This window comes from Cetorhinus maximus, chromosome 17 (assembly GCF_964194155.1).
Source record: "Cetorhinus maximus chromosome 17, sCetMax3.hap1.1, whole genome shotgun sequence".
NCBI lineage: Eukaryota > Metazoa > Chordata > Chondrichthyes > Lamniformes > Cetorhinidae > Cetorhinus > Cetorhinus maximus.
The window spans coordinates 32,436,783-32,451,259 of record NC_135895.1 but is presented as its reverse complement, the minus strand read 5'-3'; the positions used below and the strand labels follow the sequence as shown (position 1 = coordinate 32,451,259).

Genomic DNA, 14,477 nt, shown 5'->3' with positions numbered 1-14,477 from the left:
AAGGACATTGTGCAGCTGGCATTCATATCTGAGGCTCATAACCACCTCCCAAGATTATATACTCCACACCTCACCTGCTCTCAAACTCACTATGGGAGTTACACAGGAATGACTAGGCAAAGTTAATGTGAAATAGCAGCAATGCAAATGCAAGGTATTTATTGGGAGATGGTCATTAACAAAAACATTGTGCAGGATGACATTAAGGTCTTCTGTACATTTCTGAAACAACCAGACAAATTAAAAAGTGTTTTAATAAACCAGTTTCAAACTACATTGTAGAAATATAGGTACTGATCTTCAACTCCAGCATCTTCACTTGACATGCACAGCTGAGTTAATCCTCAATAACTGGAAGGAGAAACAATTCTAATTAATGCAACGTAGTAAATTCTGAAATTCAATTAAATGGTATACAAACTTATCAATTACAGTACCACTTATGTAAACGCTGCCATTAGCACTGCAATACTAAAGTAAATTCAAAATATGGGCATGCTAAAATTATTCTGCCGTTTCACCAACACTACGTCCAAACAAAATACTGAGTCGAGAAATTTGAGACACAAGGCATATGGTTAAGTGTAGCATGTTTGGGGCGAACTTTGATCCATGGTGCCAAATACTTTTCACCAACATGAGTTTATTGCAAATTAGCAGACTGATTGCTCTGATTAGTCAACAGTTCCATTGCCTTCATATCATGCAACTAGTAGGGGAAAACTGAAAAGATGTTTACTTTTCAGCTAGCAAATTCTTTATTCCTATGTAACCGCTCAATTAAGTGTCTAAACACCACTTCATTGACATCTGACAACCATTCCCAAGTCTTCAGGTTACTAGAGTAGCATCATTATATTTCAGTAGCAGAACTGGTAATGTTGTCATCATTAGATGAGAATGGTTGTGATCATAACTAGGTGTACCTCACCAAAGGCCACCACCATTACTCACCACGTGGACTTGAGACTTCTTGCTCCATAGTCACACTTCATGGGTTTTTTCACTTCATTAAGAACATCTGCATCAAAAGTCTAATAGAAGTGTAGAAAGGAGACAATAAGATATACCATCACAGAAAATGCTCTGAATCCTAATAACAGCCCATCATCAGATTTACACCAGTCACAGCCTGTTGGACTGTCAAGCAACCTAAATCAGTACATCATAAAACTATGGCTCGAGGTCAGAAGGATGGCTGGTTAGTGGTTGTTTATACTGGCACAAGAGGGTACTGATGCTGCAGTGACTACATTCTAGAACCTATAGTCTACAACCAGCCTTTGTTAGACTTGAGCAGAGAGCTTGATGCTGAGTGATGCACTTGAGTGCACTATTTTAAAGACAATTCAAATTAAAAAGTTATTTCATAGGGACAGCAACAGTGGTTCACTGCTACTCAGAATTTTCTGTCTAAAGAATGGAGTCACAAATGCATGAGCAAAACAGGAGCCCAATGAACAGGTCCATAAACCATTGATCTGGAGGCAGACTTAGAACTCATGTCCTAAATGCTCCATTAGATTAACTCTTCCAAGTCTTCCTCAGATCACTTGTGTATCAACACTTCAATTCAGTAGCAGAACTGGAAGTAGCTTTCGTCATGAGAAGACTGGGCTATTTGAAAATGTAGATCAACAGGGCTTGTAAAACAGAACGCAAAGGCAACTTTAGATAATGGATTAATTCCAGTGCTGACTATTAAATTTGGACTAAGCGAAGAGAGAAAGCAAGATAGAAGAAATAGCCCGACTGCTCTACCAAACAAAAACTTATCACATCCAACTTGTAGTCTGTTTACTGTATCTGCACAAAACAAGTTAGCTTGGTATATTAGAGCTCATCAAAACTTACTTTGTTTCTAATGCCCCAACTTGGCACATGTCCAATCCCACATGGTCATGATGCTGATTTACCCAGATCTGGATTAAATAGAAGCAAAATTAAAAACTTACATTAACATTATTCATTTTCAAAAAATACAAGAGGCCAAAACTATTTTAAAAGATTGCACTAAACCAGATCACAAGATGGCATGTATATCCTGGACTCTTCCCTGGGACACCTGCTTAGCAATCTGCTGACCTCTCTTGCAGTAGTTCATAAACACAAAAGACTGACACGTGCCTAGAACCAGACTAAGTCAAAAATGCCCAGGCTTATTAAATGGAGGGCAAATACTAGCCACAGAAGGTCACATTTTCATTATTCACATTTTAGGGCAACAAGTATTTACGCAAGTCTGATACAGGATGGTGTAGTTGGATGTTAGTGAATTTCACATATTTGAAATGCAATACAAGTTTTGATTTCCCTGAACGGAGACCAACCTTTGTGCACTTTAGGAAATTCACTCCTTCCAAGTTTTAAAAAAACAAATTACCAGTTTTTTGCCCAATTACAGGGCAGTGGAAAAGCACAACTATCAGAAATGCATAAATCATGCAGTATCAAAAAAAAAAAGCATTGTGGGTGCTGCTGACCAGAGCACAAGGCAGACAACTGAGTTACCCTGCACAAAAACAAAAATATCTGGAAAAACTCAGGTCTGGCAGCATCGGTGGAGAGGAGCACAGTTGATGTTGAGTCGTCGTGACCCTTCAACAGAACTAAGTGAAATTGGAAGAGGGGTGAAACAGAAGCTGGTTTAAGGGGGGGTTGGGACAAGAAGACCTAGGTAGAGGGCCTCCCCTTAAACCAGCTTATATTTCACCCCTTTTCTATTTTTACATAGTTCTGTTGAAGGGTCACGAGGACTCGAAACATCAACTGTGCTCCTCTCCACCGAAGCTGCTGAGTTTTCCCAGATATTTTCGTTTTGGATTTCCAGCGTCCGCAGTTCTTTGCTTTTATATCTGAGTTACCCTGCATTTCCTCTTTACTAACGACGAGCCTGCATTTTCAAACACTATCTGTATTACAAGATCCATCACTGGAATACGATTAACTTCTTGACTTGGTGCAATAAGGCACTTGCTGGTAAATTTAAGGTTAGTACCTTTCAAGGTCACAGTCTGTTGCCCAGAATTCACGGGTCAACTCCAGAAGGGCTTCGAATCTCGACCGCGTGCCGCCAAGCGCGGCGCTGAAATAAAAGACGGAGAAATGAATAAAAGACCCGATCAAAGCCACCGGGATAATGGAAAATGTCAAATGAGCAAGTGTTCAGTTCTCCAAGATGGGATCTCCACAAAGAGGATTCAGGATATCGCAGCAAATAATTTACATCATGTACACTTGCTCAGGTCTGGTGCCTCTGCCACTTACACGGGTAGCAGGGTGAAAATCCACCCCCCCGCCCCAACCACGAGGCCCAGGGCCTCACATCAGGCTCTCTCCCCCCCCTCCCCCCCCCCGCGGCCTGAGCCCTGCTCCCCCCGGCCAGTGACCCCAGCAGCTCTCGCGCTGGGTTTCACCAGTCGACGCCCCTCCCTATCTCCTTACCGCACGTGGCTGGCGGGCGGGCTCCAGGCCCGAGGAGCCAGAGCCGACATTTATCCCCCTCAGTCAGAGCCCAGCAGCAAAAGAGGAAGATGCGACCGCCTAGCCCCTCCATTTATAGGCAACACTGGCGGAAGTGATATAACTCGTAGCGGGACGTCAGGCGAAGGGGTGGGGTTTACCTGGGGCCTATCATGTGATGAAGCCGAAGACCCTGATTGGCAGTCGGCGGGCTATTGTTGCAGCTGCTCAGTGCAGCAATTGAGACCCCGCAGGAGGCCATTCAGCCCATTGTGCCTTATGGGGGCCTCTATGAAAGGGCTGTACAGCTCAGTCCCATACCCCATGACCCTGCAAATTGGTCCTCTCCAACTACATGGCTATTTTGAAAGTACCTACAAAATCTGCTATCCTTTCACTTAGTGATTTCCAGGTCTAAACACCACACTGGAAAATTCATTCTCATTTTGCCTCTACTTCCTTTGCCAGTTATTTTCAATTTATGAACTCTGACTGCACTAGTCACCCATATGGAAACTCAGCTCCAAAGACACCAATGGCTCTCTCTTCCATGCTTGTAACTTGTTCTCCCTGACTATAAGCGCCAAGAAAACAGTGGTCATGCATCTCTGCTCCTGATCACATTAAATAACACACTGGAAGTGGGTCGCAAATTCTGTCCCTTGATGCGGAACTCAATACACACACAGGGAAAGCAAACACTGAACACTGCGCACAGCCAACTCACAAATAAAAACAGAATTGCCTGGAAAAACTCAGCAAGTCTGGCAGCATCGGCGGAGAAGAGTCAACGTTTTGAGTCCTCGTGACCCTTTAACAGAACTAAGTAAAAATAGAAAAGGGGTGAAATGTAAGCTGGTTTAGGGAAGGGAGAGTTGGGACAAGAAGAGCTAGGTAGAGGCCCTCTACCTAGCTCTTCTTGTCCCAACCCCCCCCTTAACATCAACTGTGCTCCTCTCCACCGATGCTGCCAGACCTGTTGAGTTTTTCCAGATATTTTCGTTTTGGATTTCCAGCATCCGCAGTTCTTTGCTTTTATATCTGAGTTACCCTGCATTTCCTCTTTACTAACGACGAGCCTGCATTTTCAAACACTATCTGTATTACAAGATCCATTACTGGAATACGATTAACTTCTTGACTTGGTGCAATAAGGCACTTGCAGGTAAATTTAAGGTTAGTACCTTTCAAGGTCACAGTCTGTTGCCCAGAATTCACGGGTCAACTCCAGAAGGGCTTCGAATCTCGACCGCGTGCCGCCAAATGCGGCGCTGAAATAAAAGATGGAGAAATGAATAAAAGACCCGATCAAAGCCACCGGGATAATGGAAAATGTCAAATGAGCAAGTGTCCAGTTCTCCAAGATGGGATCTCCACAAAGAGGATTCAGGATATCGCAGCAAATAATTTACATCATGTACACTTGCTCAGGTCTGGTGCCCCTGCCACTTACACGTGCAGCAGGGTGAAAATCCACCCCCCCCGCCCCAACCACGAGGCCTAGGGCCTCACATCAGGCTCTCCCCCTGCCCCCGCCAGTGAGCCCAGCAGCTCTTGCGCTGGGTTCACCAGTCGACGCCCCTCCCTACCTCCTTACCGCACGTGGCTGGCGGGCGGGCTCCAGGCCTGAGGGGAGCCGGAGCTGACATTGATCCCCCTCAGTCAGAGCACAGCAGCGAAAGAGGAAGATGCGACTGCCTAGCCCCGCCTTTTATAGGCGACACTGGCGGAAGTGACAAAACTCATAGCGGGACGTCAGGCGAAGGGGGCGGGATTTACCTGGGGCCTATCATGTGATGAAGCCAAAGACCCTGATTGGCAGGCGGCGGGCTATTGTTGCAGCTGCTCAGTGCAGCAATTGAGACCCGCAGGAGGCCATTCAGCCCATTGTTGCCTTGTGGGGGCCTCTATGAAAGGGCTGTACAGCTCAGTTCCATACCCCATGGCCCTGCAAATTGGTCCTCTCCAACTACATGGCTATTTTGAAAGTACCTACAAAATCTGCTATCCTTTCACTTAGTGATTTCCAGGTCTAAACAATGCACTGTGTGGAAAATTCATTCTCATTTTGCCTCTACTTCCTTTGCCAGTTATTTTCAATTTATGAACTCTGACTGCACTAGTCACCCATATGGAAACTCAGCTCCAAAGACACCAATGGCTCTCTCTTCCATGCTTGTAACTTGTTCTCCCCGACTATAAGCGTCAAGAAAACAGTGGTCATGCATCTCTGCTCCTGAACACATTAAATAACACCCCACTGGATGTGGGTCGCAAATTCTGTCCCTTGATGTGGAACTCAATACACACACAGGGAAAGCAAACACTGAACACTGCGCACAGCCAACTCACAAAACACAAAAAAAAAAACAGAATTGCCTGGAAAAACTCAGCAGGTCTGGCAGCATCGGCGGAGAAGGAAAGAGTCAACGTTTCGAGTCCTCGTGACCCTTCAACAGAACTAAGCAAAAATAGAAAAGGGGTGAAATGTAAGCTGGTTTAGGGAAGGGAGAGTTGGGACAAGAAGAGCTAGGTAGAGGCCCTCTACCTAGCTCTTCTTGTCCCAACCCCCCCCTTAACATCAACTGTGCTCCTCTCCACCGATGCTGCCAGACCTGTTGAGTTTTTGCAGATATTTTTGTTTTGGATTTCCAGCATCCGCAGTTCTTTGCTTTTATCTCTGAGTTACCCTGCATTTCCTCTTTACTAACGACGAGCCTGCATTTTCAAACACTATCTGTATTAGAAGATCCATTACTGGAATACGATTAACTTCTTGACTTGGTGCAATAAGGCACTTGCAGGTAAATTTAAGGTTAGTACCTTTAAAAGGTCACAGTCTGTTGCCCAGAATTCAGGGGTCAACTCCAGAAGGGCTTCGAATCTCGACCGCGTGCCGCTAAGCGGGGCGCTGAAATAAAAGATGGAGAAATGAATAAAAGACCCGATCAAAGCCACCGGGATAATGGAAAATGTCAAATGAGCAAGTGTTCAGTTCTCCAAGATGGGATCTCCACAAAGAGGATTCAGGATATCACAGCAAATAATTTACATCATGTACACTTGCTCAGGTCTGGTGCCTCTGCCACTTACACGGGTAGCAGGGTGAAAATCCACCCCCCCGCCCCAACCACGAGGCCCAGGGCCTCACACCAGGCTCTCTCCCCCCCTCCCCCGCCGCGGCCTGAGCCCTGCTCCCCCCGGCCAGTGAGCCCAGCAGCTCTCGCGCTGGGTTTCACCAGTTGACGCCCCTCCCTATCTCCTTACCGCACGTGGCTGGCGGGCGGGCTCCAGGCCCGAGAGGAGCCAGAGCCGACATTTATCCCCCTCAGTCAGAGCCCAGCAGCAAAAGAGGAAGATGCGACCGCCTAGCCCCTCCATTTATAGGCGACACTGGCGGAAGTGATATAACTCGTAGCGGGACGTCAGGCGAAGGGGTGGGGTTTACCTGGGGCCTATCATGTGATGAAGCCAAAGACCCTGATTGGCGGGCGGCGGGCTATTGTTGCAGCTGCTCAGTGCAGCAATTGAGACCCCGCAGGAGGCCATTCAGCCCATTGTGCCTTATGGGGGCCTCTATGAAAGGGCTGTACAGCTCAGTCCCATACCCCATGACCCTGCAAATTGGTCCTCTCCAACTACATGGCTATTTTGAAAGTACCTACAAAATCTGCTATCCTTTCACTTAGTGATTTCCAGGTCTAAACAATGCACTGTGTGGAAAATTCATTCTCATTTTGCCTCTACTTCCTTTGCCAGTTATTTTCAATTTATGAACTCTGACTGCACTAGTCACCCATATGGAAACTCAGCTCCAAAGACACCAATGGCTCTCTCTTCCATGCTTGTAACTTGTTCTCCCCGACTATAAGCGCCAAGAAAACAGTGGTCATGCATCTCTGCTCCTGATCACATTAAATAACACACTGGAAGTGGGTCGCAAATTCTGTCCCTTGATGCGGAACTCAATACACACACAGGGAAAGCAAACACTGAACACTGCGCACAGCCAACTCACAAATAAAAACAGAATTGCCTGGAAAAACTCAGCAAGTCTGGCAGCATCGGCAGAGAAGAGTCAACGTTTTGAGTCCTCGTGACCCTTCAACAGAACTAAGTAAAAATAGAAAAGGGGTGAAATGTAAGCTGGTTTAGGGAAGGGAGAGTTGGGACAAGAAGAGCTAGGTAGAGGCCCTCTACCTAGCTCTTCTTGTCCCAACGCCCCCCCTTAACATCAACTGTGCTCCTCTCCACCGATGCTGCCAGACCTGTTGAGTTTTTCCAGATATTTTCGTTTTGGATTTCCAGCATCCGCAGTTCTTTGCTTTTATATCTGAGTTACCCTGCATTTCCTCTTTACTAACGACGAGCCTGCATTTTCAAACACTATCTGTATTAGAAGATCCATTACTGGAATACGATTAACTTCTTGACTTGGTGCAATAAGGCACTTGCAGGTAAATTTAAGGTTAGTACCTTTCAAGGTCACAGTCTGTTGCCCAGAATTCAGGGGTCAACTCCAGAAGGGCTTCGAATCTCGTCCGCGTGCCGCCAAATGCGGCGCTGAAATAAAAGATGGAGAAATGAATAAAAGACCCGATCAAAGCCACCGGGATAATGGAAAATGTCAAATGAGCAAGTGTTCAGTTCTCCAAGATGGGATCTCCACAAAGAGGATTCAGGATATCACAGCAAATAATTTACATCATGTACACTTGCTCAGGTCTGGTGCCTCTGCCACTTACACGGGCAGCAGGGTGAAAATCCAGCCCCCCGCCCCAACCATGAGGCCTAGGGCCTCGCTCCCCCCCCGCGCGGCCCGAGACCCGCGCGCTGGGTTCACCAGTCGACGCCCCGCGCTACCTCCTTACCGCACGTGGCTGGCGGGCGGGCTCCAGGCCTGAGAGGAGCCGGAGCTGACATTGATCCCCCTCAGTCAGAGCCCAGCAGCGATAGAGGAAGATGCGACCGCCTAGCCCCTCCTTTTATAGGCGACACTGGCGGAAGTGACATAACTCGCAGCGGGACGTCAGGCGAAGGGGCGGGGTTTACCTGGGGCCTATCATGTGATGAAGCCAAAGACCCTGATTGGCGGGCGGCGGGCTATTGTTGCAGCTGCTCAGTGCAGCGATTGATACCCCGCAGGAGGCCATTCAGCCCATTGTGCCTCTATGAAAGGGCTGTACAGCTCAGTCCTATACCCCATGACCCTGCAAATTGGTCCTCTCTAACTACATGGCTATTTTGAAAGTACCTACAAAATCTGCTATCCTTTCACTTAGTGATTTCCAGGTCTAAACAACACACTGTGGAAAATTCATTCTCATTTTGCCTCTACTTCCTTTGCCAGTTATTTTCAATTTATGAACTCTGACTGCACTTGTCACCCAGCTCCAAAGACGCCAATGGCTCTCTCTTCCATGCTTGTAACTTGTTCTCCCTGACTATAAGCGCCAAGAAAACAGTGGTCATGCATCTCTGCTCCTGATCACATTAAATAACACACTGGAAGTGGGTCGCAAATTCTGTCCCTTGATGCGGAACTCAATACACACACAGTGAAAGCAAACACTGAACACTGCGCACAGCCAACTCACAAAACACACATGGAATAACATCAAGCTGACCCTTAGGACCAAACTGGTGGTTTATAAGGCCTGTGTTCTCAGCACCTTGCTGTGAAACATGGACGACTTACAGCTATCAAGAAAAAAAGCTCAGCAATTGCCATTTTCGCTGTCTGTGGCACATACTCCTTGCAGCTTTCTGTAGTAATGAGTTCTCAGTGTCGGACATGAGCTTTTTTCTGCTTGAGCCCTTGTAAGCTCCTTGACATCCAGGAGGCTCTGGATTTGGCCACCCATCCCTTTCCTTTGTGGGAACATGTTTACTCTGAGCCCTTGAACCTCCCCTGTGAATGCCTCCCAATGCTCTGACCTTGATTTACCTTCTAGTAGCTGTTTCCAGTCAACTTTTGCTAAATCACTCCTTAGCTTAATAAGATTTGTCTTGCCCCAAAATCATGAATGCAGCAGTCCTCTCAAAGGCAGAGCTCCAAGTTTGTTGGCATGCATCAAACGGAGGTGATTCCTTGGCTCTGGCACAGAAGCAGTATGCAAAACAGTTGCATACCCAAGGAGTAGGAAATGAAAAAACAAAAACAAAAATACCTGGAAAAACTCAGCAGCTCTGGCAGCATCTGCGGAGAGTGACACAGTTAACGTTTCGAGTCCATATGACTCTTCTACAGAACTAAGTAAAAATAGAAAAGAGGTGAAATATAAGCTAGTTTAAGGGGGAGGAGGGTAGAGCTGGATAGAGAGCCAGTGATAGGTGGAGATAGCCAAAAGATGTCATAGATACTTACCTGGCAGGGGAGAGACCATGATCATGGTTCTGCCAGGGCAAGGTCGTGAAGCAAATGCTATAACCAATCGAACCCCATACCATGGGGTTTCTAACACCGTCCGAGTCACGGTGAAGGACAGCGAAGGAGGAGCACCTATGGACCGGGCCTTCTTCGCAAGGAGGATCTTGTTAAAAGTGTGTGGTTTTGAAGCTGCGGAGATCTACAGCCTGCAGGACTTCCCCAGCGCTGGATATTTTGATGTGTTGTTCAAGCAAGTGGCAGACTGCGTCAAGCTCCTGAAGGTGTTCGAGGAGAAGAGAGACCTGCCGGAGATGAAGATCCTGACGGTGGAGCCGCTCTGTGCTCTGCCGTTGCAACGGGACCGGGTGGGGATGGTGCATCTTTACAACCCCTTCGTCCCTGTCGCCGACATGCTCACCTTCCTCACCAGGTACTTCGATTGGGTTGGGAGCTGCACCAAGGTTAGAGACGATTTGGGGATCTGGACAGGCAAACACCAGGTTAAGGTCACGCTCAAGACCGACGGTAAGGGAGCCACGTTCCACCCTTCTTCCAGATTCGCTATCGGGGGAAGCCATGGCTACCTTGTCTACGCTGGGCAACCCAAACATTGTCGCTCATGTGGCAAGGCTGGTTATGTGGCGGTCAACTGCAGCGCCTCCCTCTGCAAGAACTGCAAACAGGAAGGGCACCAGACAAAAGACTGCAAACAGGCTAAGTGCTGCAACCTGTGTGGCGAGGCAGATCACCTCTACAGGACCTGCCCCAAATGCTGCCGTACTTACGCACGGGCAGCCAAAGCCAACGAGGGGGAAGCAGAAGAAATGCTTCGTGTCAGTCCAACCACCAAGGCCCCCAGGGAGAACAACGGGACAAAGGAGGACACAGAGAGAGACAAGGTGGAGGAAAAGATTGAGGCAACAGATAGCCAATCAACAGCACTACCCTCTGAACCTCCCACTCCTCAGGAGAGCGAATCAATGGAGGAGGAGGAGGCAGCAGTGGGAAAGCAGCAGGGGGAGTGGCAGACGGTGAAGAGAGCCAAAAGGAAGAAGGGGCTAAGAAGGAACCAAGCCATTTCCCAGACAAGTGGCAAGAGGCATCTCCCATCCGACATGGATGACAAAGGCAGCAGCTCTTCGGACGAAGAAGTGCCAGGGCGGCACCCACAGAAGAAGCGGCAAAGCTCTAGGGAGTTGGAGGACGAGACACCCGAGCTCCAGAACATTGGAGACAATGAGGAAACCAGCGCACCCCAACTTTGCCTACAACCCGAAGAGGCCAGTACACCACAGCCCCAGGAATCTGGGAGCAGTGAGGCGATCAGCGCACCCCAGCTCCGGGAAGCCGGGAGCAGCAACGTCCCAGAGGGGGTGAGGATTGGAGAAGCTTCTCCAGCAAAGGTCATCTCAAACCCTGCTCTCTGCACGGACCCCGAGATGCCACCCGAGCAGAACACTGCCAATGAGGATTTCCTCAGCCCATCCAAAGTGAAGGAATTTGAGCTCACTACGGGTATGAAGGAGCAGACTAAAGGTCTGGGACTCTCAGAGACAACAGGTTTGGTAGGAGAATAAATGCTTTAAAATGGTTTAAAGATTGTATCCATAAATGTACGTAGCATTAAATCTACTACGCGATGTGTTGCAACCTTGGACTACCTAGCCAAGGTCAAAGCTGACCTGTTGTTTCTGCAGGAGTGTGCGATACCGCACCTCAGCTCCTACAGGCAATGGTCACGATGGTGGTCCCACGGGCCATCGATCTGGTCGGGCGGAAACGACTCTGGTTCCTCCGGCCTGGGTATTCTGCTGAGGGAAGGAAACTTCACCGTCTCCGAGGTTAAGGAGGTGGTGGGCGGGCGCCTCCTCGTAGCAGACGTAATGTACAAGAATGTTCCACTCCGGTTAATTAACGTGTACGCCCCGTCACAAGGGGCTGAGCGGCTGGAGGTTTTTCAGCAGCTCCCACTGCTGCTGGCGACCTCCAGGCCGGTCATTCTGGGCGGTGACTTCAACTGCATCATCGATGCGGCTGGACGATCCAGCAGGGCCGACAGCAGATTGGACGCTACGTCCAGATCCCTGATGGAAACAGTTAAGGATGCCAAGCTGCACGACGTCTGCAGCAACCCTGCTGACGGAGCACAGCGTAGATACACCTGGTCGCGGCCAGACGGGTCCATCCGTTCCAGGATAGACTTCCTATTTGTGTCCCGTGCGTTCGCAGTCAGATCCACCGACGTCAAGCCGGTGTTTTTCTCTGACCACTGCCTCCTACTGGCTGACTGCCACTTAGAGAAGGACCAGAGGGTGGGCAGGGGGGCATGGAAGCTAAACGTGCAACTGCTGACCCCAGAGAACATTGAGGAGCTCAAGAGGGATTACAAAGGTTGGAGAACCGTGAAACCCCTCTTTGAGTCCCTGACACACTGGTGGGAAGCGATCAAGGGAAACATCAAGAGGTTTTTCATCCTCAAAGGCACCCAGAAAGCTGGAAAGGAACAGAGGGAAATGTCTCGACTCCAGAAAAACATGCAGAATCTGCTCCGGCTGCAGTTGATGGGGGTCGATGTCAAGGAGGAACTCCAAAAGGTGAAGAGCCAGCAAGCCTCGCGCTTTGCCTCGGAGGCCTCCAAGATCATCTTCCGTTCCAGAATCCGGTCCGTGGAGCAGGATGAGACATGCTCACGTTTCTTCTTCCAAAAGGTACACACAGAGAGCTCTGTGCTAAGCAGCCTGAAGGAAGAAGACGGCTCAGTAAAGTCATCGCAGTCTGACATTTTGAGGATCGGCAAATCCTTTTATGCCAGATTGTGTGACGTGAAGCCCACAGACAGCACGGCCTCCCAGTCCTTCCTGTCCTCTATCACGGAGGTCTTAGGCGGCCATACACGGGAGAACCTGGAAAAACCGCTAACTCCTGACTAAGGCCCTTGAGTCCTTCGAGAAGAGTAAAACTCCTGGAAGTGACGGCTTGCCGGCGGAGTTCTATTCGGCTCTGTGGGACTGGATCGGCCCAGACCTGCTAGAAGTGTACGAGAGTATGCTCCTGGCCGGCAGTATGTCAGAATCCATGAGGAAAGACATCATCACCCTCATCTACAAGCACAAGGGGGGAAGGGAGGAAATTAGAAATTTGTGACCCATTTCACTGTTGAATGTGGACTATAAGATTCTGTCCAAGGTCATCGCCAATCGGGTCAAATCCGTTCTGGAATTGGTGATCCACCCTGACCAGACCTGCACTGTGCCGGGCAGGAAGATCTCTGACAGCCTCACGCTGCTCAGGGATACGATTGCCTATGTACAGGACAGGGTGTGGATACCTGCCTCATCAGCTTGGATCAGGAGAAGGCCTTTGACAGAATATCACACACCTACATGGTGGATGTGCTCTCCAAAATGGGGTTTGGGGAGGGAATTTGAAATTGGATCCAACTGCTCTACACTAACATCATTAGCGCAGTCTCAATCAATGGGTGGGAAACAGATAGCTTTCCGATTAAATCTGGAGTCAGGCAGGGCTGCCCTCTCTCCCCTGTCCTGTTTGTGTGTTGTATAGAACCCTTTGCTGAGTCCATCAGGAAGGATCCGGGCATAAGAGGAGTGATGATCCCAGGCAGTGGAGGCACTCAGGTAAAAGCCTCCCTGTACATGGATGATGTCGCCGTCTTCTGCTCGGATCCGCTGTCGGTGCGCAGACTGATCCACATCTGCGACCAGTTCGAACTAGCCTCGGGAGCCAAGGTAAATCGTGGGAAGAGCGAGGCCATGTTCTTTGGGAACTGGTCTGACCGATCCTTTGTCCCCTTCACTGTCAGGGCTGACGGCCTGAAGGTGCTGGGGATATGGTTCGGAGGGACCAGGGCATGCATTAGAAACTGGAAGGAGCGAGTGTCTATGGTGAAAAGGAAACTGGGCATGTGGGAGCGACGCTCCCTCTCCACTGCGGGTAAGAACCTGGTTATCAGGTGTGAGGCACTTTCGCTGTTGCTGTACGTGGCGCAGGTCTGGCCCATTCCACACTCCTGCGTAGTGGTGATCACTCGAGCCATCTTCCGCTTTATCTGGAGGTCAAAAATGGATCGTGTCCGCAGGGACGCGATGTACAAGCCTCTAGATAAAGGGGGAAAAAACGTGCCCAACATCGCCCTCATACTGATGGCCACCTTTGTGTGCGGCTGCATCAAGCGGTGCGTAGACCCTCAGTACGCAAACACCAAGTATCACTACGTGCTGAGGTTCTACCTGTCCCCGGTGTTGCGAAGGATGGGTCTGGCCACGCTGCCGCGGAACGCTCCAAGTAGTTGGACCGTGCCGTACCACCTGTCCCTCGTGGAAAAATTTATGCAGAGAAACACCTTTGACCACAAGTCCATCAGGCAGTGGTCGGCATGTAATGTCTTAGAGGCCCTGAGGGAAAAGGAGAGGGTGGATCCTGTGGGATGGTTCCCCGAGCAGACTGTCAAAGTCATTTGGCAGAATGCCTCATCGCCAGAACTTTCCAACAAGCACCAAGACGTGGCTTGGCTGGTGGTGAGAAAGGCCCTCCCTGTCAGATCCTTCCTACACGCCAGGAGTCTCACCCCCTCTGCACGTTGCCCTCGAGGTGGCTGTGGTGGGGAAGAGACCGTTGTTCACCT

At 49.1% G+C, this 14,477-nt stretch overlaps 1 long non-coding RNA gene across 1 annotated transcript; it reads right to left on the bottom strand.

Annotated features, from left to right (window-relative positions):
- Positions 1 to 142: 142 nt before the first annotated feature.
- Positions 143 to 3,203, bottom strand: LOC144692297 (uncharacterized). The gene is made up of 4 exons (XR_013579297.1): positions 2,999 to 3,203; positions 1,855 to 1,922; positions 951 to 1,034; positions 143 to 351 (listed from the first exon to the last, which is right to left on the bottom strand). It is a non-coding gene; the product is annotated as an uncharacterized LOC144692297 (long non-coding RNA).
- Between the last annotated feature and the right edge of the window lie 11,274 nt (positions 3,204 to 14,477).